This window comes from Netta rufina, assembly GCF_964035555.1.
Source record: "Netta rufina genome assembly, chromosome: 2".
NCBI classification, from domain to species: Eukaryota; Metazoa; Chordata; class Aves; order Anseriformes; family Anatidae; genus Netta; species Netta rufina.
This window is the reverse complement of record NC_140124.1, coordinates 57,786,489-57,808,236: the sequence shown is the minus strand read 5'-3', so window position 1 is coordinate 57,808,236 and position 21,748 is coordinate 57,786,489. Positions and strand designations below refer to the sequence as shown.

General features: G+C 43.6%; 1 protein-coding gene across 2 annotated transcripts in view; it reads right to left on the bottom strand.

Moving 5' to 3' along the window:
* Positions 1 to 21,748, bottom strand: part of COA1 (cytochrome c oxidase assembly factor 1) — a 52,613-nt gene that overhangs the window by 27,691 nt on the left and 3,174 nt on the right. The window contains exon 1 of one of the 2 annotated variants that reach the window (XM_084281925.1): positions 16,760 to 16,889. The exons of the other annotated variant lie outside the window; for it this stretch is intronic. The gene's annotated coding sequence lies outside the window, so the exon portion shown is untranslated. Of the gene's footprint in view, positions 1 to 16,759; positions 16,890 to 21,748 lie in introns of those variants that run through there. 2 annotated transcript variants of the gene reach the window in all.

The window sequence follows — 21,748 nt, the reverse complement described above, 5'->3', positions numbered from 1 at the left end:
CATTGGCCTCTGTGTACGTAGAAAGGCTTCTGTGTATGTAGAACAGCACCAGGAGAACAGATGGAGAGATCAGATAAGAAGGGGCCATACCAGAACTAGAACTAGCAGATACAATATAGGGTCCCTGGCATGTCTAGACCCCACCATGGTCACACTCTGACCCCCCTTGTCCCTTTTTACAGAAACCACTCTGGGGATTGCGCGAGTACTTAGATGGGAGCCTTAGATGAACAGGCAGCTGCCTCGTGCCAACCGATTGGGAAATGTTAGGCATGAGGTGTGTCTACCAAAAGATCTGAATCAGGATTGCAATGCCCAGCTCCGAGGCCTGAAGTAAGTCAGCAATGGCAATCCAGGCCATCCATTTCCCTTCCTGAAATGCCAAAGTTGAAGATTTTCCCACTTTCCTTTTCAGTTGCAACAGATTGATGATGGAAAAGGATGACACAATTAATTTTTCAAGCACCAAAAATGCCACAAAGAGCACTTCAGGTAAATGCCAATGAGGAGCGCTTGAGGAACACACAGAAGCCCCACGAAGGAGGGATTGCTATCAGAGGTAAAACCCCTTGGTTTAGTAACAGTCTGGAAGCTGTAACTTCTACAAAGAAGAGATGGATTTGGGATACACAAAGGTATGTGAAAGAGAAAGGGAATTTCTGACCATGCTTTCTCCCACACACATCCTGACCTTTTTACCCCTTTCTCTCCTCCCACTCCATCCCTCATCCTCTTGCCCTTTTGTAAAATCCAAAATAGCATTGATCGTGTTACTACTACTGATCATTTGTCAAAGATTTGTCTCCTCCCTCTTGGTATGAGCTAATCTTTCCCAGCAAGCCTTCTGGGGAGATGAGTCAGTGGCACAAAGAACTGACAGATTGGATGTGGTATTTATTTTCTTCTGCTTTTTTCAAGCATGGCAGTATCCCACATCTCCAAGCAAACAGGGAGCAGTAAGCAAACATACTACAGCTGGGAGCTCTAAGGATAATGTCCGCAAAACCTGCAGCTTCCAGTAAGAGCCATGTATTTTTTCATCCTTTTTTTTTTTTTTTTTTTTTTTTTTTTTTGTTACAAGGGATTGCAGGATGTTTACTCAGCTACACACTGTGTTAAAAGTTGCAACATTCATCTTTAAACATTAATTATCAAGGCATGATTGCTTCAAAAATTCACTGCCTGAGGCCAGGGCCTAGGAAGTGGAAAATGTAATTTCAGAAAGAGATGAGAACAAATGTTGAGCCTTTTAATTGCAGGTTTGTACAAATGACTAACAGTAAAGCAAAGATTGTTTGGATGTATTTGTTGTTCTGAATGTTGAATTCAAAGCCTAGCAGAGAGTTGCCTAGGGTTTCGTTTCTGCTTTTCTTTTTATAAAAGTCAGAAAAGCTAGTGAATTTCAGAGAGGTTGGGGGAAGTACATTTCTAAATACCCAGTAAAATCTTTAACTAGACTTAAGAGAGAGAAAGACCAAGCTAAACAATGCGTGAAAACTCGAGCAATCGTTGCTGGGCAGTTACTGTGCTCATTCTGAGGTTCATTTTGGGATGAAGACTGCAGTGATTCTCAGCACCTATCTCCAACTCCTTCAATTCTACATAAATCTATCTGGAATTACCAACAGTACAACAACGGATCGGGTTTGTTTCATAACATATGGCAACATGAGATTCTGTGGGGCTGTTTCTCAACTCTGCCGTATATCGGATGCCCCAACCTGAAGTGGACAGAACCATTGCAGCAGCAGCAATGGCTGTTGTCCGTGTTCATCTCCTTAGTCTGCCAGCCCTGTGTGAGCACCTTTGTATGGCACCAGAGGCACTTCTTGTCCCACTAGGGCAGAGAACTCGCTCGTCTTGATCCCCATCACCCTTCAGGACATGCCTGGGAGCACAGAGCTGGTGGAAGATGTAGCTCACGGTGTGGCAGGCCTGAGGCTTGTTCTTGTGTGACCATAGGAGAGCCCACAAGGACAAGGCCCACAAGGCCCACAAGCTCTGTGATGGGTGTAGTTACACACTGAAGCCTAGAGGCCGAAGAGACTTCTGGTTGTGACACTCAGCTTTTCTAACGCTGACGTCCACCAGGATCCTCCAGTTCTGCTTCTGGGTGTGCTCAGAAGCACTTCTCACCTCATAGCACTGAACGGCTTGGTGCCCGCCTCCCTAGGATTGAGAAACAGCATGTCACTTGGCTACCTGAAGGGCCTGATCCACTAGGTGTATCAAAAACATGCCTAACCCACCATGTTTCATCCAGAGGAGTGGAGAGAAGACAAGAAGAAGGTTGTGGTGACAGTGTTTGCATCCCATCTCCTTTCCCTGCTTGTGTTTGTCTAACAGTTTTGTACTGAAAGCTTTCTCCCCATGATCTGGGAGACCTAGTTTCAACACACGCCATTAATCTTGCTGATTCAGTCTGTACCCTCCTGGTAAATGAGGAATAACAGACCTGCTTCACCCCACAGTCATTCTGCCCTGCAGACGCTCACCCACAGGCCAGTTTTGCAGAGCAGCCCATGACCATGCTGTTAAGAGCTGAGCAGACGTGCTGCAGCCATGCTGCGTGGTGCTCAGCTCAGGTCCTCTCTTACGACCCTGTGGCTAACACTCATTATTTTCTGTGCATGGCTTTGGTGGTATTTTTTCAGTTCAAGGCATGCAGAATAATAACAGCTTTATACAGCAGGCCAGCAGAGCAGCGCTGGGTTAAAAGCATTACCATGCCAGAAAAAAAAATGTTGTGTGTCTTAGGAAAAGGATGGGGGGAGAGGACAAATAATGCTATAGCCTAAAATGGAATTATGTTGAAACACTGTTCTGGTTGGAAGGAAATACATTTGGTGTCTTCCACATTTATCCTGTCTGTCTGGAGCAAACCCTGGAGTGATCTACACGGCTGACTACATTCAGGTTTCCCCTTGGGATACCAACTGATTTGTTCCAGAAGAGAGCTCAAACACTAATTGCCACAGGCAGTATGAGTGGCCAGGAAACGTGTCCCTGGAGCAAAACGGGAGTGTGCCAAGCTGCTAGTACAGACACACCATTTTTAGCAATAACCTTACTGCTTTGATAGGGCCCGTGGAGTTCAGGAGGGGTATCTCTGCTGAGCTTGCTCCACTGAGGCAAAGCACCAAGCAGAACATCAAAAACTAGGTAGAACAAAGTGCTGTACAGAAGCCCTCAGTGGGTGGTAAGGTCAAATAAGTAACAACAACATTCATTTTCTCACTACCCCTCTCTCTCACCCAGATGGGTGCTGCATTTGTAGGGTGATGCCTGGAAGTGTAACGCTGCCTGTCACTGCTGAAGACTGGTGCTCACAGTCTGCCATCCTCCCCTCCTTTGCCAGCAATTCGGTGACCAGTTTTAGTTCTATCACAGGTACAACCGAGAGATGGAGGGGCGTCTCCCATGCCTCTGTTGTTGTAGCTCTTCTTGACTGCAACTGCTCTCTGCAGAAGCCCAGCTGCCACTATGTTTTCCTGACTGCCTTTAATATGATTGTCAAGGACAGAAAATATTAATTAAATTTTAATTGATAAAGTGAATACTATTGGGTTAATTATAGCTATTTACAGGGAGCGTATGGGATTTGGAGGGTCTACCTTCTGGTGTTTTTGCACAAAGTGTTGCCTCTTTCTCTATGCTCTAATTAGCTCTTTTTTTTTTTTTTTTAAATAGCCAGTCTCCCCATGATTGCTCAGTAGCTCCCATTTTGTTCCTCATCAGCAGTTCTCCAGCACAGCTGCTACAGAAGGAAAGCAGCCTTGCAGTTTGCCTTGTAGGGAGCAGGTGATAAAGAATCTATCAGAAGTTGTATAAACCAAAAACAGGACCAAAAAAAAAAAAAAAAAGACAGGCCCAGACCCCAGACCAGTCTCAGATATTGTCTAGAAAGGGACTATATAAGAAACTAAGGATACATGGGCAGAAATAAGAAGGAACAGCAACATCTGAGGTAGCAGCAAGGTCAAAATTCTCCTCTACGTATACAGCTCTCTTGTCCAGTTGCACGTTCTGCCTTCCTGCATATGCATAACACCAGGCGTTATCAACAGGAGACAAGCACGTGGGAAAGGGCAGACTGCCACAGCATAAAGTCAACTGTACAACTCTGAATGATTTCTCCTCTACTCCTTACTTGCAACACATGCATTTCTTCCTTAGTGGTAAAACTTTTAAAAAATTAAAATGGACTTAATTATTTGCATGTGAAAACCAGTTACTTTTAGCCACATGGTGTATATCTAGAAAGTGCAAGGGTCCTTTCAGCACATTGTTGAATTGAAGGCACACAGTAAACATAATGTGCCCTGATACCAGGAGTTCATTCCAGTCCATTTTTCAGTTTCATGCCACTGTGTGCAAATTAATAGTACCTAAGAACAAACACACAAGAGACCTTGGAACTTCATGGGTTATTTTTAGTTCTTTCTGTCTTTGTCTTCCTTCCTTCCTTCCTTCCTTCCTTCCTTCCTTCCTTCCTTCCTTCCTTCCTTCCTTCCTTCCTTCCTTCCTTCCTTGTTTTTTTTTTTTTTTTTTTTTTTTATCAAAAATTATCAACTTGACCAGCAGGCAGCCTGCTGCTCTCCCTCAAGTAGATCTCCTCCTATTTGCCAGTGCTCAGGATTGAACGGCTGCCACGGAGGGAGCAGAGGGCAGCGGCTGGAGGCCGAGGAGCAGCAGCAGCGCAGCAGCCAGCTCCCTCTGCCAGGCAGCAGCTGGCCTGGTCGCCTGCCTTCCCCTTCCCATGGCAGCAGCTGGCTCTGCGTGGCAGGCACAGGGGCCCACACTTGGCTCCTGCTGAGGTGAGACAGTGTGAAGAAAAGAAGAAGAAAGAGGGTTTTTTTTTGTAAACAACAGCAATCACGCTAGGAAAGGAAAATGGGGAAAGATGGGACAACATGGAAGGCAGGGTATACAAAAAAAATGCACGGGTCTGTGGTTTCTGAGGTTGGAAAATCGTTGCCTAAATTAAGAAAGCTATCTTCCATCTCAAGAAAGGAAATGTAAAAGCCAGAATGTCTCTTGCAGAAAAGTTTAACTTGTCTGGCTTCTCAAATGTACTTGAAATTTTTATCCACTTCCTTTTGCAGTAAAATGTTTTCACTGCCCAGGGGCATGGAGCTGAGCGCTCTTCAGCACCAAGGGGTCTTGCAGCCAGCCCAGCAGGCACTTTCCCAGAACCATAGAATCATAAAATGGTTTGGGTCGGAAGGGCCTTAAAGATCATTTAATTCTACCCCTCCTGCCTTGGTCAGGGACACCTCCCACCAGATCAGGTTGCCCAAGGCCCCATCCAGCCTGGCCTTGAACACCTCCAGGGATGGGGCATCCACAGCTTCTCTGAGCAACCTGTGCCAGTGCCTCACCACCCTCCAAGTAAAGAGTTTCTTCCCAATAGCTAATCTAAATATCCCCTTTTAGTTTAAAGTCATTAGTTCCTGTTTTATCACTACACTCCCTGATAGAGTCCATCCCCAGCCTTCCTGTAGGCCCCCTTTAGGTATTGGAAGGTTGCTGCAAATTCTCCCCAGAGCTTTCTCTTCTCCAGGCTGAACAACCACAAGTCCCTCCGCCTGTCTTCATAAAAGAGGTGCTCCAACCCCTTGATCATCTTTGTGGCCCTCCTCTGGACTCTCTCCAATAGGTCCATGTCCTTCTTGTGCTGGGGCCCCAGAGCTGAACGCAGTACTTTGCTGAAAGTACCTGATTACAGGGCCAAAACTCTGCTCTACATCTGCCCTTCAAAGCCACAGAAATTCCCTCCAAATGGAGAAGATGGCTTCTTTTACTATTTAGAAGCAAGTATTACCTCAGAAATGCTTGGCGGGTGGCTTCTTCCTTTCTCGGTGTGAGATAACTTGTACTGAGATAACTCAACTGCTAGCACCAACAAATACACAACAAAGCACTCTCTACTAACTTATCTGCAGTACCTACAGAGCACAAGCACCTGCTTGAAGACATCCTTTGTTAAAAAAAAATAATGGTATATTCAGACTGGTTTTTCTCTACATTAATGGCAAGACTAATTTTGCAAGGAGGTTGCAGAGACACCACTGCTGAAAGCATTTGGTCCCCCCAGTTCGTGCCACAAGATCCTATCACATCTGTGGCTGTCACCATCTCCTGAGCAGCTACCCGTGGGTCAGAGGTCTGGGCAGGCACAAGGAGGGCAGGGTTTTGTCCCCCCAGGCTGAAGGGGAAAGCCAAGCCACCTCCTTGCCCGCGGTGTGAGGGCTGCCGCTGCCACCTGCTGGAGACGTGTGTGGGCGGTATTCCTCCCCTCCGGATGGAGGCAATAATGTCAGAAGGTGCCTTCATTTCACTCACCCTGCACCCCTTTTACATCCCTGTGTAAGTAACAAAGAGCTGGGACTCAGGGGGAGAGCTGTGACCAAGGCGGCCGCAGCAAGCACTGGCTGCAGGCAGGATTTATGAAAGTGCCCGGCCATCCGGCCTCTGTCCTTCTATTGAAAAGTACATACGAGCAGCGAGGCAAAATGCTCCCCACCCTTGGCATTTCCTCTTCTCCAAATACCTCTGCAGAACAACCAAGCATGGAAAAAGGAGAGAAGTGGCTGTGACACTCAGCTGAAGAGACATCTGTGGGTTTTATGGTAGGGAGGATGAGTGGGAGCATGCAAGGGCCTTCGCTGACACCAGTGGAACCATCTCAGGGGTTCAGAAATATTAATTTCAGTAAGTACTGGCCTGCAGACAGGGACATGACTGGTCTTGCTGTCTGACTAGGCTTAATGGCCATGTTTGAATGCAGACATCTTGCAGCCTTGCCATTTGTGTCGATGGCAGTCGTGTTCCCAACGGGAATTGCTCTCTTGGAAATCCAAACCACAAACTGTTGAGTGTGGTTATACCACAGGCATTACTGAGAGCAAGACTAAGGTTAGGGAGGCCATCTCATTTCTGAAGGAATCCAAAATTACATCTCCAGTGAACAGCAGCTGCAGCTCTGCCTGTGTCTTACAGCTGCAGACTGGGACCTGAGCGCTGTCATCTAAGTGACAAACAGGATGCGATGCATACACCGAGCACGTCCTCAAAACCCGCCGGCAACACCTTTCAGGGTGCAGAGGAGATGTCTCCAAGGAATGTTTTAAAGACCACAGTTAGGAGCAGAAGACCAAGAAGAGCTGGGGTTGGAAATAAATGTCTGAATTGGTAGAACGCAAAAAGGAGCCAAAAGGAAGAGACATGGGGATGATGCAGAAGGAAGGTAGCAATGAAAAGTTACAGGCTATGGCCAGCAGCACTGCAGGGCTCCTGAAGACTTGTCCTTTTGCCCCAAACTAAGCTGGAGTGTAAAAAAAATGTGGATTCTGTGGAGTTTGAAGCTGCCAAATGCTTGCAGCAGTCACAAACATGCAGCACCTAAAACAACGTACCTCAACTTAGTGGCAGCTTTTTTAGGGATTATTGTAACATGGGACACTGGTGGTACAGGCAATATGCCTGACAAAATGCCCAGGTAATGCTGCGTGGTTTACACCGGGAACCTAAATGACGTAAGTATTATAAGGAAGCTGCTCCTCTTCTATACTGCAAATGATAATTATTTTCATGTCAGAGACCACAGCACAGCAGTGATGTGGAGTCAGGGTAAGGTCCCATAAGGAAAGGGTACAGCAGTGGTGGAGTAACATATTTATTTCAGCAGCTGGAGGGAATGTGAGCTACTTGAATTATTTTTTCATTACATTTATTTTAAATCTGTCAAGCCTTCCTTTAATACGCACGTGGTTCAATGATAGATACAAACTGTGCGGTGGTATTAAAGCCGCGCCGTGGCTGTGATATTGCTGTGTTAGGGTTATGTAACTCAGTCTCAGACGGTGACCCATCTAGGCTGCCAGTTTTTATAGTCAGACTCCACTTCTCCATTTAATCGTAGTTGCTGAGTAGCTAGCCCAGAAATATGTAGTTACTTACTGTTTTTTTTTAATGCAATAACTTCACTGGATTTTTTAAAACGTAGATTTTTAAAATAGCAATAAGTTATTTTCCAGAACTGCATCGTCTGAGCAATTGATAATAACAGCAGTTTACTCTCATCAAACTCTAATGCCTGCAGCTGCTAGGCCTTACCTCCCACAGCTCCCCGGGAAGGACACTGACAACTCCTCCCTGAAATAGGCTTCGGCAGGTTCTGAGCCCTGCGAAAGGGTTCAATAAATAGGTGCCCTGCTCTTTAGCACCGATACTTGACAGTGTTGTATGCTTTATAACAAAGGGGGTCAGTGAAACCCTTTCACTCTCTTAGGCTACAACACTGAGGAAGTAGCAAAATCTGTACATACACATTTTATAATTTCCTGTCTGTATTGATTTTAAAAGCATCTTTAGCATGCAAGCAGCTGTTTAATGTATTTTGACCCCAAACCAGGGCATTTGCATTAGTATTCCCTCTAGAACGTTTGTCCTTTCGTGTCCATGCATTAAGGCCCTGTTTAAAATCTGTCCGTGTCCCTAATCTCTCTGGGGAGCTTTCCCTGAATATTCAATGCTACTTCACAGTCTGCAACAAAAGAGGGAGGGAAAAGAGACAGAGAGCAGTGTTTATGCATGAAGTTCAACAGCCTTTTCACGTAAAAAACATACGTACACACAAAAGCACCTCGACTACAGAGCCTGGCATTTCCACAGCAAAGTTCTGACAGCATGTGCAGTTTTTCAAGTTAACTAATTTACAATAAGGGCATAAGGCATCTGAGCTCCAGATGCACTCATTCAGACAGCCAGAGCCATAAATAAAATCGAAAAGAATGCTCTCACTCCAGCATGGGTTTTACAGAGATGTGTTGAAGGTCTAGCAGATGGGTCTTGCTGTCTCAGCTTTTACCTGGGTAACAAAGTAAATGCGTAAGGCCACTTACTGGCTCCTTCAATTCAAAACCTTTGCGTTTGCTCCCATATGCTCCTGTGAAGATACAGCTAATTTAAACAGTGAGCAAAATCCTACCCCCCAGGGAAGCTGATGGTAAAACTCCCGCTGCCTCCAGCAGGCTCTGGATGTTGCTCAACAGAAATGCAACTGGACGAGCTTTGACTAACAGCATAACAAATACTGTAATCAAATTTGTATTCTTTCATCTACAGATTTGCCACCCTAATGCTGCCCCTGGTGCTGCTGTTGCCCTGTGGTTCTTGTCAACAAGCAAACTAGCTGCAGAGCTGCTGCTGCTCAGGCTGGGCTCACTGCAGCCTCTGACCATGCTCACAAGTAGCTCACTTCCGTGGAAGGATGAGAAATCCTCTTCTGAATCTGAACAAAACATCAAGGCAATTTGTCAAGCAGTAACTTTGTTTTGCTCAGTCTGTGTGCTTTTCTAATGAAGTTCTTATACAGGAGAAAACTGGAATCCTGCATTTGAAAGAGAGCGTACCAGGTAGCAGAATTTTCACCATCATCACTCAGTCTAGCTTTCATAAACATAAGTACTCTTTTTGACACCAGGCTGATGTTTGTGCAGATGGCAAGGAAATTTTACAGTCCATTTATTTCATCCCTGATGGATACAGTTAATGCTCACGGTTAACAATGGAACACACACACATACATATACAAACAGACGTGCATATACAGCCATGCTAAAAAAAATATTTCTGACATGTTCTAATAAGGAATTAAATTGGCAAAGGCAGATTCCTGGCCTCAGCAGACACTAGAAGTTCATCCCCAGAACTGTGTATTTGGCTAACATGAGGAAAAGTTGTGCACTGTGAATAACCAAGCAATGCCTCCAGGATTAGTATGTCTGGAAAATCAGTTTATCTGTCTTTCTTCGTACTTACCAAAATACACCTGCTCACCTGTACTACTTAGCTTTAAACACAGCCATTTGGGTGGCCATATTCAGTTTGAGTACCGTGGATGCTCACTATTTGCCACATAAACCCAATACATTGTGGCACAAGGATCTGTCCTTACAGGCCTCAGACCCTCTTGTCAGAAAAACACTTGTCATTTTAAAAGTATCTTCAGTTCATTCCATTTCAGAACCAGGGAGTATTTTTTTCCTCTCAAGACTGGATTTAAAACAAATTCCCAGCATTAAGGAAGGAGGAGATGGCAGGGAGAGGAACACACAGCTGGGACCTCCCTCTCTGTAGTACACCCCCAGCTTCCAGTCAAAGCACTGCTTTGTAATACAGCTTGGGGAAAGAGGGAAGAAGGAAGAAGAGAATAAACATATTTGAAGACCGATGACTCAGACTATCTAGAGAATGCGCTTAAAGCAAGTTTGCTTTGTCAATGGCAGGGCCCTGCTGTTTGCTTTACCCCTTTTAGGCTGGGTCACCCTGATTCTTTTTTGCCATATAATGGTGACATAACTAAGTGGCCAGAAGGAAGCTGTCTCATCTATCATAAAAGCACTGTGCAGTAATCATAGGTGGCTACTGTTCAAGACAAAGCCAAGAAGTCCACTTTCAAGAATGTGCTAGGCTGTCATTCTGAAGAACACATTTATTAGCAAACTCCTGTTTTTACAAGCCACAAATCAAGACACAGCTCCCTTCAGTGCGTGACTGGCTTTATGAATCATGAGCCCTGCGGTGCATTGCCATGAGATGTTGTTTTAGAAATAAAATTGTTTGTTCAACAGCAGAACACCCCAGTTCAGCCTTCTCCTTCTGCAACTGCTGCTTAGTCTCAAACCAGATGAAATGGCTCTGGAATTACACATGCATTTACTGTCCTCTTAGTACCTATCAGACTTGTATAAAAGCATCATGGTGGGTTTCTGACATCTGCTTAATTAAGCAACATTTTCCTCACAGTATCTGGCTACTTTGCAAAACTACGCAGAAAAGTAAAACAGGTCCAGCATAGTCAGTCGTGTGACATTTAAAATTTTTGGGGGTAGGCAGAGGTTTGCCGAAGGAAGGAAGGAAGGAAGGAAGGAAGGAAGGAAGGAAGGAAGGAAGGAAGGAAGAGAAAGAAAGGAAGAAAGGAAGGAAGGAAGGAAGGAAGGACGGACGAACAATGGCTAGCTCTGTACCAAACCACAGGTCAACACATTTCAATAGTCCAAGGTTAAAATTGGTCTCCAGCTAGCTGCACAGACTTATCCCACAGGTATTAAACAGGAAATTTCTAAAGCTTAAAAATAGTTACAGTTATGCGACTTATTCTTGTAAAAGGATTTTTATCATGTACATGAAGACTAAAAGCTTTCCCCCTTTGAAATGTTATTTCTATTTGACACTTCCTCTACAGCACAGCAAGGCTATGTTTTTCTCTCTTGCACAGGCTGTGGGTTGAGTTTTGTTTTGCTATTTTGTCTCTTTTTCTTTCACAAATCAAGCTGTCAGCGGCACGGGAAGTAAATCTGTAATTGGGACACGTAAGAGCTCTGTTCTGAGACTGCATTGCTGCCCCCAGTAAAGCCACCCTTGGAAACAAGAGCACTTGAGAATATTTCAGCACACAGTGAAAGGCTTTTTGCTATGGTTTATTTAGCTGAAAAGGAAAAGCATATTTCAAGTAAAAAGCCCCAGAGATTAGAGATGGTAAAAGTATGTGGTCCCTGCCAATCTTCCTGCTATTGCAGGCCACAACCTCTAAAGAGCACTGTGGGTGAAAATCCGCTTTGGTGAGGACAACTCTTTTGGCCTGGCAGATAAATCTAGTTTCCCTGGACTGATATGAAAGCCAAACAACAGTCTGCGCTCCTTTACGGCTACCGCAGCCACTCCCAAAGCTAAGAGAGCCCAGCCCAAGACCGAAGAGCCAAGCCGCGATGAGCAGCTACCCCAGCGGCTCCAGCCAGCGGCCATCTTCTCCCTCACTGCCCCATACAGGGCCTAGTGGCTGCAGCCCCTATGCCCACCAGGCCTATCCCATCTGTGCCCAGATGCCACTTCTGGCCACCACCTCCCAGGTGGCCCAGACTACCCAGGGCCATCTCCTGGTGGGCCCTGGCACCAATTTCCACCAGCAGATGCTCCATGCTCAGCCCGCCCCGCTACCTAACTCCCCGGGCAGCCGCACAGCCGCGACCTGCCGGTGCCCAGGCGGCCAAGCGCTTCTTGGCAACCATTAATCATACATCGCATGAGGAGCAGTGCCTGAACGAGGGCTAGGCTTTCCTCTCAGCCCCATGTAAAGGACATGAAAGGTTTTGGCCATGCAGAAAAGGGACCCAAATGAGTGGTAATTAACTCGCATGACTACAAAGGCTAACAACTTCGGCACTTGCAAAGGGGATCAGAGGCAGCTGAGCTGAGAAAGAACTGCAGCAGAGCAAGTATTTGCCTGGGAGCAAACACTGCCAGAGTGCTTATTTTAGAATGAATAGTCATGTTGGTAAACTAGGGCTAACTATTGAACAAATAGCTCACATTACAGCATACCGAGGTACACTACTTCCACCCTTTGATCCACTGTCTGATGGACTTACTGTAGCGTTCTTTTCTTCAGAAATTGAAAAGAAAAACAAAACAAAAACAAAACAAAACAAAAACAAACAAACAAACAACAACAACAACAACAACAACAAATTTATCCTATATAGCCTGCCCTGATTTTTTTTTTGGTACAGTCTTTCCACAAAGTAATAGGAATGAGACTTGTATGAAAAAGGAACCTCAAAAAGCCTTACTCATTTCTGCATGAGATACTTACACTCAGCGTGATCATGTGGTTTGTAAAGAGAAAATGAGCAAGTACATTAAAAGTTTTTCAATAAATCAACTTGTGACAGTTAACCCTTACTCATATATCAGTCAGGACATGCAAGCTTTACTGCCCCTGTAGTTTCTGATATTTTAACACTAAGGCAGCCCACAGCATCAGGATTTGGCCTGCTCTTCAGCTATGTGCTATGTCACCTGCCACACTCCGTGTGCCACTTAAAATACCAGTGTGGACAATGAATATGATTCCTGTGTTTTTTAAGAAACAGGGAAAGAGAGCAGGGTTTGGGGGAGTGTTTTTTAGGACAGTCAAAATTCACTCTGAAAATTACAAGTAAAATGAATTCTGATTAACACCATGAAAGTAACCACATCTGATCTGCAAACACACGTGGAATGATGAGTAAAAGTTTCTTTTTTACATGAACTGCTTTAAACTGATCACAAACTTTGGGGATTTGGCAGGGATTAAAGATTCACTTGGCAGCTGCTGTGTCCTTTAATAAGCTTCTTAACATCTATACTGACAGAAGCAGTGTGTCCTCATTTTAGCAAACCAGTCTGTCTCTGTCCAGGCTTCATTGCAGCTCTAGGGGCCAGGAAAAAGTGTTAAATGCAGTGATTCTTCTGCCCCCTTCAGGGAAATAATCTACTAAATAGATTTTCTTCAGACCCAGCCTTTGTGGAGCAGACAATAAAAGTATTAACTTGATTTCCGGCAGCTGCATGTAGCGCGTGGCTCTTCATGCTCTATTGAGGAGAAATTCACATAGCAAAAACCTGTGTTGTGCAGTGCTGTGTCCTGTTTTGGTACCTTCTGCCTTGGTTCAAGTCCACATCCAGCTTCTTCCTGAAGGCTTACTCAGCTCTGTAAGGATGGCCTCACTTTTTTCAGTATCCCAGAGTACCAAGGGCTTCCTTGCCACAGCCAGCACAGCCACAGTCTGACCCAGTCAAACCATCTTAATCTCTGTTTTGCACCCCCAGTCATAACACGGAAATGCAAAAAAAAAAAAAATCTTTCCTCTTTCCAGATAAGTATTTTTCTCATCTTCAGATGGTACACTTCTTAGGACAGAGGGTTGACCATGTACTTACACAGAACCAAGCACAAATCACCCTTTGCTCTAAGTCTTTGTGGTCTCTGTGTTAAGAATAACTCCCTAAGATGCTGAATACTTTTTACTCAATGGCATTTATAGTTGAAACCACTGTAAAGCAGACCAGGCAGATTCTTACACTGGACCTCTAGTTTCATCTGGTTTCCATCCTCCTGACTTTCTATGTTCCGGGCAATTCCAGGCAAGTTTATTGCTGGTCTTACACTTGTCTTGTACAATCTTACACTGCTGGAGCCGTGCAAGTAAGGAACTGTAATAACAATACTAACTGCTCAGTTTTGACAGGACATAGCTATTTTTACTGGATTACTTTTCTGGCACAGTACTTAAAACACCAAATAATTTGACACCTGTAATTTTATACTTGGAATAACACAAGGTATTCATACTTCTTTTTATGTAAAGTAAGATAAAAGCAAACACTACATATGTTCTCATTCCAGTGCTGCTGTCTGGCAACTATGTGCCTAGGGGAAAAAAAAAAAAGTTCTGTTACGTTACTGAATATGTGGAAAAGTAAAAGCTATGGAAAACAAATTATTAAGTATCTGATTTATTCCCCTGTTAGCACTAGACTGCTCTCTGCAGCATGTTTGAGTGTTGTGTCCAGTCTGGTTTTACGAGTTTCACATTACTTTCATTTATATCTTTAATACAGCGCTGAGTCCAGTGCGGTTTGGTACTGCTTATTTTCTTCGTCTTTCAACTAGAAGACTCAGTAGTAGACCAGCTGTTCATATAGAGTCTGCTCCAAAACTACTGGAAAAAATCTGGACTCTTTCCACTGACTTCAACAGACTTTGGATCAGGCTCACAGAAAGTCAGACAATACATTTCATGTAAGACTAAGCAGGTTACAGTCAGCAAAGTATAAAGAGGATTAGCTGTGTACAATCCAAAGGCGTATTACTCTGCATGCTTTGGAAACAACTGGCTAACACACTTTCGCTTTCACAGGAAGAAAAGGCCAGATGCATTTCAGGTGCCCATCCACTAAGTCAACGCCACAACACCAGCAGCGAATTTGATCTGGACTCTGCCCAGTTAGCCTCATTACAACTGAGATTTGCCTAAACTGGAGGTGAGGAAATGCATTTTCTATAAATACAAAAAGAATAAGCAAATGCTTTCTGCTTTCCAGTTGAACTCTTTGGAGAGACTCCTATGGAGTGAGGATTTGAGCAAACACAATGTGTTTTGGCTCTTTGTTCTTTCAGGAAAGGTTTGTCTCTCTTTTCTCTTCAGAACCTAAAATGGGTCGTATTTGGTTTAAAATACATATACTTAGACCATCACCAAAACAGATGGGTGGCCGAAACTGCTAATTCGAGCTTATTTTACAGGACACTGATACTGCAACACCCACCCACTGTGTATGCTTTGATTGCACGACTTCTGAGAACTAGAACGTGTTTTATCAAGAATTACTTTATCAGTGGGGTATTCATACTGAACAATACAGTCAAACAAAGATGGTGGAGTGCAGTTATTCTACCCACCCTTTCAAAGTTCACAGCAAACCCTGTCAGTTAATGATGTTCTCAGCTGCTGAGAATGCTTTAATCAATCAGACTTTTTTTTTTTTCTATTTTTTTTTTTTTCTGCTCCCTCTGTTCCCTATGGACAGGGAAACTTCATGGCACTGCTTTGTTGTATGATGTGTACAGTTATAACCTACGCTAAAAGTATGCCATTAATGAATGAACACTGGGTGTGTGTGTCAAGCAGATGAGAACCTTCTTTTGATCTTCTGTGCTCCAGCGCTGTGGCAGACGGATGTCTAAACTGCTTTATTAATGTGCTGAAGTCTGCTATCATTTCTCAGACAATACCAAAGGAACAATCAGAATTTCATCACATTTTATTTTCTGATCTTCTACCTCAAACCTGTCTTGATGTTATATAGTTGAAAAATAACTGTTTTTCCCCCTATTTATACCTTTTCCAGGGTGTTGGGAAGAAGATATCATGGACTTGACACTCTCTGTAGCAGCCGTCATAAGCTTCTCAAAATTCTGTTTAATTTCAAAGCAATTTTCACAAGATATGCGATTTCCTGTAAGACCATGACATAGAATATTCCTGATAACACTTCCAAAACTGATTCTTAAGCTGTGGTGCCATGAAAACTGTGAATCCACACACTGATTTGAATGACACTTCCCCGAACTGAATGACAAATCTTTAAGTGACAAGGGCAAGAAAAGAAGAGGCACAGTAGTGACTCTGTTCTGTAAAAGAATGAAATCAAAATACTGCTTCATAGGCAGTTAAGCTCATCTAATGTGTCACTGTTGCAAAAGTGCAAGGACAAGTCTCTCTCACAGTCTTTTTCCCAGCCTCCTGGCTGCACTTGAAGAAGCTTTGGTACTCCTCTGGTCCTTCGACTTAAACTTGTCATTTAGCTTGCTGATTTACATCACTATTCCAGAGAAAAATATCCACCTTTCTGTTTTTTTTTTTCTTCTTCCAGGCTAATAAGTCAAAATGGCTAATGGAGAGACCCAGAACACACCAGAACCTACACAATGGGAGCATCAGGATGTCCAAGACCACGGGGACTGGGGACTGCCACCTCTCTCTTTTGGCAGCAGCAAACTGTGAAATTGTCTCAGGGTGTCTCGTGGAAGTACTACATTACTGCAAGTACTTGTCACTAGAGGGAAAAGGTAAATCAAAGGAAGAAGTGGAATAAGTATGAATCCTGATCAATGTTGTTTTGGAGGTGTGTGGATAAGGTGGCAAGCGTTAGGGGTAGGAATTCCCTGTGCCTACAGAGGATTTCATGGGCAGCAAAAAGCAAGTGCATATGCAGCAGCTGCAGCACACCCAGGAACGAGCGGATGTATAATCTACATGCAAATAACTGCATAGTTCCCTTCTGAAAGTATGGGGCAGACTGCACAGTCCTAGTAGCTGCACAACATGTTTACAGCAAGTCTGCTGTTTCTGAAGAGTTTCATACTTACTATGCACGGGAAGAGAGCACAGCACACAGACAGCTGCTCCCGCTAGGCTGCTTCATGTTCTGTGACTGCAGAGCATTCTCACACTCCTTATGTCCACGGTCTCCAGGCATGCAGCAACTAGTTCAGAAACGTCTGCTCCCTACACCTACCAGACATCCAGAAAGCCCAGAATTTTTAATGAAGTCCTCAAAATCTACCTACATTTGATTTCCAGTCAGAAAGAGTAAATGTGTATGGGAAAATGAAGCCTGCAACACCAGAAGGTTCTTCTCTACCTGTAGAAAAACAAACATGGGGCAACAGAACTTTAGGAACACCTCTTACTAACAACTGAAGACAGGGATGGAGCTCAAGTCTTAAGTTCTTCACCTGTCTTTCTAGTGCCTTGATTTACCATAACTCCATCTTACTACAGAGTTGAAGCAACATGCTTTCACATAATGGCAATGTGAGAGGTGTCCTGCAGTTCAGCTTCACAAATATTCCTGTTGCTGGGGCCACTACAAAACCTGCATTGGGAACTTATTTCAAGTCTAGACACCCGTGAAGAAAATAACTGTAAACGAATAAGAGGCTATGCACTATTGTGAGAATCCACCCTTCTCTCTCCTTTATATGGCGTTGGCTTATAAAATTAATTACTTATGTACCTCACAGAGACGCAATACTTAATTAATATTTGTTAAGTGCTTTGAAATTCTCGTTGAAGGCATCATACCACTGTGTATTATGACTAACAGTGTGAAAGAGATGCCAATGGTGTTGCTCAAGCAGAGTGCTGAAGGGATACCTACTGAGTTTCTCATTTAAAAAGGGGCATTGATATGAAGGAGGTTTAGGAAAGTGTTTTAAGACGCAATTTATCACAGAGGAACGGGAAGAATTCAGGAGGAAGAGTGCTGAAACAGTTTTCAGAGTGTGCATTAACTCCTGTAAAGTAAGAGAGTAAGTATCTAGCATAAAATCCTGGCACCAGTCAAGTACATGGAAAATGTTTTCACCAACTTCAGTGAGGTGAAGATTGTATTTTAGGATTAGCTTCTCTCACAGTTTCTAAGACATGTATCCAGCATCCCATACACCGGTTTGCAACTTTGTGTGGCTGTTTGTTTACAGTTTAGGTTCAAGAAACAGCCTCATCAAGCTAGGGCATGCTTACCATGCAAAATAACTCCAAATCACCTTTCTACTACATCCCACATTTAGAGTAAATCTTTCCATTCTGTTAATGAATTTGGACCTGAGCTACCTATATAGGTTGGTGGCAAAACTCCAATTAAATGGAAGCAGGGTGGAGATCACCACATATTTTGTAATGAAGGGGGGAGGAAAACACCCTATATGTATCAGTGGCTGTAACCCATATATGACCATAAGTTTCAGTTCATTTATTCCAAAACCTGTGGAATTTCTAATTAATTCCTGACAGTGGGGAAAATGAGACTATGTAAATTCAAACTTTTTTTTTTTTTAAAGCAAAATACAGAATATTTGTATTTCAGGATTACTCCTTCATGCCTAACAGGACAGACATACACCTCACCACTTCAGGGTAAGGGAGGGAGAGTTAAAGAGCACAATTTCCACCTGGAAGCCTTGCACCTGGGAAGCTTGAAGGAGAAATGCTATAAATAGTAGCAGGTAAGAGGCAGGAGGAATTGAAAGAACCTGGGATCTTCCTGCATTGGGAGGAATCATTTTACAGCTGGAGTCTACATAACCCTTAGGTAGGAGACTGAATGTGTTATAAAGCACTTTTTTTTTTTTAATTATTTTTTAAGGAATGAGGCTTGTTATTTATTGTATATGGGGCTCTTAGTAAGCTGTTAATTGTTTTTGTTGTTTTTTTTTTATTCAAATGGTGTGTTATGGCTTCTGTTGAGTATCTCTCAATGTATTCCTATGCTGTCTAGGGAATCCTAGAAGTACTACCTATTGTAAATAATCTCTTAATGTAGGCTTCACCAATTTTGCCACATGTAGAAATGTATGACATCAAGCCAGCACTTCTAAAGCACCATTGTGTCTGTGCTGTTGCCTAGACCAAATGTAATGATAAAAAAAAAAAATCCTAATATTATGCACTGTGGGCTTGTACTAATATGCTGCATCTTTATAGTTAAGATAGATTATTAAGAATTATAGCTATACTATAGGCTCTGAAGCATGTAGGTTTTTAGTCTTCTCCCTGTGTACTTGTATAGCTGTATCCACTAATGCACATCTTCTGTAAAACCCAAGGAAATGTTCCTGGATGCCAGAATTAAACTTAAGTAACTGCAGCTCTAATAACTTGTGTGCAGTTCTCTGCTTCCTATTTAACAGAAGGCTTTCCCAAGCTTCTTACAGCAGCTCACGTTGTAGCTATATGTGCTGACAGTTGCTTTCCAGTCATACTGGAATAAGCAACATCATTCTTCCATATGAACTCAATACTCAGGCTGGTTTGGCATCTGACCTAAACCATGCTGCAGCCCTCTGAATTCCAGGGTGGAATGATGGTAAAGGGCCACGGCAGAACTCCAGCCTACAGCTCTTAATTCACTACAAGTTAAATGGCTGATATTTGGAGTTGTGTGAAAACAGTGCTGTGGCTCTTCTTTAGACAGATAAGCTGTCTTTTTCCTCTGAATGCTCATTAATAAGATACTTGCTGGGCAACCAGTCCCATCAAACATGACAAATGTTTCTCTGCGGCCTACCTTTTACTAGGGCTGGTGATAATGGTGGGAAGGTAGCATAGAGGGAAAAATGATTGTCTGCTGCTTGGCAAGACTGCTTTGAGGGAAAGTCCCTCCAAAGACCCTTACTTGTGCTTTGCAGGGAGCTCATTCAGAGGAGAATGATATAAGAGATAAATGTGTTTTATGTGAGTCAAAGAGTTAGTGATACCATCCACACTGAGCTAACAAGACAGAGGATTTTTAAGACAATACCTTTTCCTCCCATAAGACTTAACAAAAAGATATTTCATGGGTTGTTCTCCTCACTGAGTCCATCTACATTATCCCTGATTTTTTTTACCTGGCTAGCCCTAGCTTTCACAGAATCACAGAACTGTAGGGGTTGGAAGGGACCTCGAAAGATCATCGGGCCCAACCCCCCACCAAAGCAGGTTCCTCAGAGCAGGCTGTCCAGGTAGGTGTCCAGACAGGCCTTTGAGTATCTCCAGAGAAGGAGACTCAGACAAGCTTTCTTGTACTGGTTTATACTCTCCCTCCCTGGTAGGTTGAAAAGCAGTCTAGTAGCAATCTCTGTCAAAACCACCCAAATAAAAAAAACACCAATATCTATATGGAGAGGAGCTGAAATGCCTCTAAGTACATCTGATAGAGCCTCATTGCTCTACCTACCATGCTTTTCAGAGTCAATCCTTGCAGCTCTAATCTAAGTTACAACATTTCTGTGCCCAGTTCTAATGTTAATGTTGCTTTCACATTTTTCCTATGCCACAAACAGGACACAAATCCTTGTTTTCTTGTCAGTTTTTCTCTGACAAGACTTGCATTCCTTCCACCTATAACCTGCCACAGGGAATCCTGTAAATACAGGGTGAGTAGACTGTTTAACAAATGTCTCTTCATTCCTGACCATCTTCTCTTCTCCCAGCTCATAAATACCCTACATACATTTCCCACCCTCAGGTGAATAATTTTTCACGTAGCTTTTAACCCAGTGTTGTTTAGATGAGCCAGTCTTTTCAAGCAGTCTAACTCCTGGTGTACCAACCCTTGTTTACACCTTCTATTTGTGGCATTCACCAACACCATACAAACAGTTGCAGAGGGCTGAGACTGGGAAACACTGACCTAAGATTATGGAAACATGAGGGTTGAAAAGACCTACAAGATCCTCTGGTGCAACCATCCCCCTACCACCAATGTCACCCACTAAACCACGTCCCCAAGCACCACGTTCAACCTTTCCTTGAACACCCCCAGGGATGGTGACTCTACCACCTCCCTGGGCAACCCGTCCCAATGCCTGACTGCTCCTTCTGAGGAGAAATGTCTCCTCTTTTCCAACCTGACCCTCCCCTGGCACAACTTGAGGCTAGTCCCTCTTGTCCTAAAGATGTTTGGAAATGTCAGAGTTCTCATGGATCAAACATCCCAATGGGTGTTCCTGTTCCCTATGGGCCTTCCTTCAGGGAGAGTTCAAATAGATCAGTTCCTAATTAGCTTAACACTAGACTGATCTCTTAGATACAGCCAGCAGTAATTATACCTCAGGAAATAGTACAGGTTTGTAAATCAGAATATCTCATGCTGAGGGCTCTATATAGGTCACTGTATCCCAGTATATAGGTCATGTGTGGTCAGTTTGGACTTGCTCTTGCGAGCTCTCCCACCCATGAGTGGGTGGGCATGGGAGCACACATGCTCTCGAGGTGCAGCTTCTGGAGGTCTATCTGAAAACTTCGAGGTCAAGCCAAAATGCTGGACACAAATTGCTTCAAGACCACGTTCCTGGTTCTAGCTCATTTAGCATCATCAAAATGAGCACCTACACTAGGTCTAAAATGTAGATCAACACCTGCCAGACAGAGTAGGAGACTGCTGCTGGCATTAATGATGTTAATCTGCATCTGGAGCATGGCACGCAGGGACATGGAAGACTTCTATCTCTGTCAGTTAATAGTGGGAGAAGCTTACAATGCTGTTCTTCAAAGCAGATACAGCTAAATACGTGAAAAATGAAAACATTCACTATTTGTGTGTCTCTAGTTTGACCTGTGAGGTGCCCTATAACAAGATGGCAGAAAACATTTTTAGCTAAAGCATAATTAGCCTTACTATGCATATTGTAGTGATTAAGCCCAAGAACAACTTCTCTGGGGGGGGTTGAGTGAAAATAGTGGGGAAGGGGGGAAAAACCCACCAAATTATCTGCTATATGCAGAGCATATGCAAAGTATTGAGGCATTTCCAGAAACAAGGACTATGTAGTTTTAGCTTTTGGTATGCTGTGCAATGATTTAATGAAAAT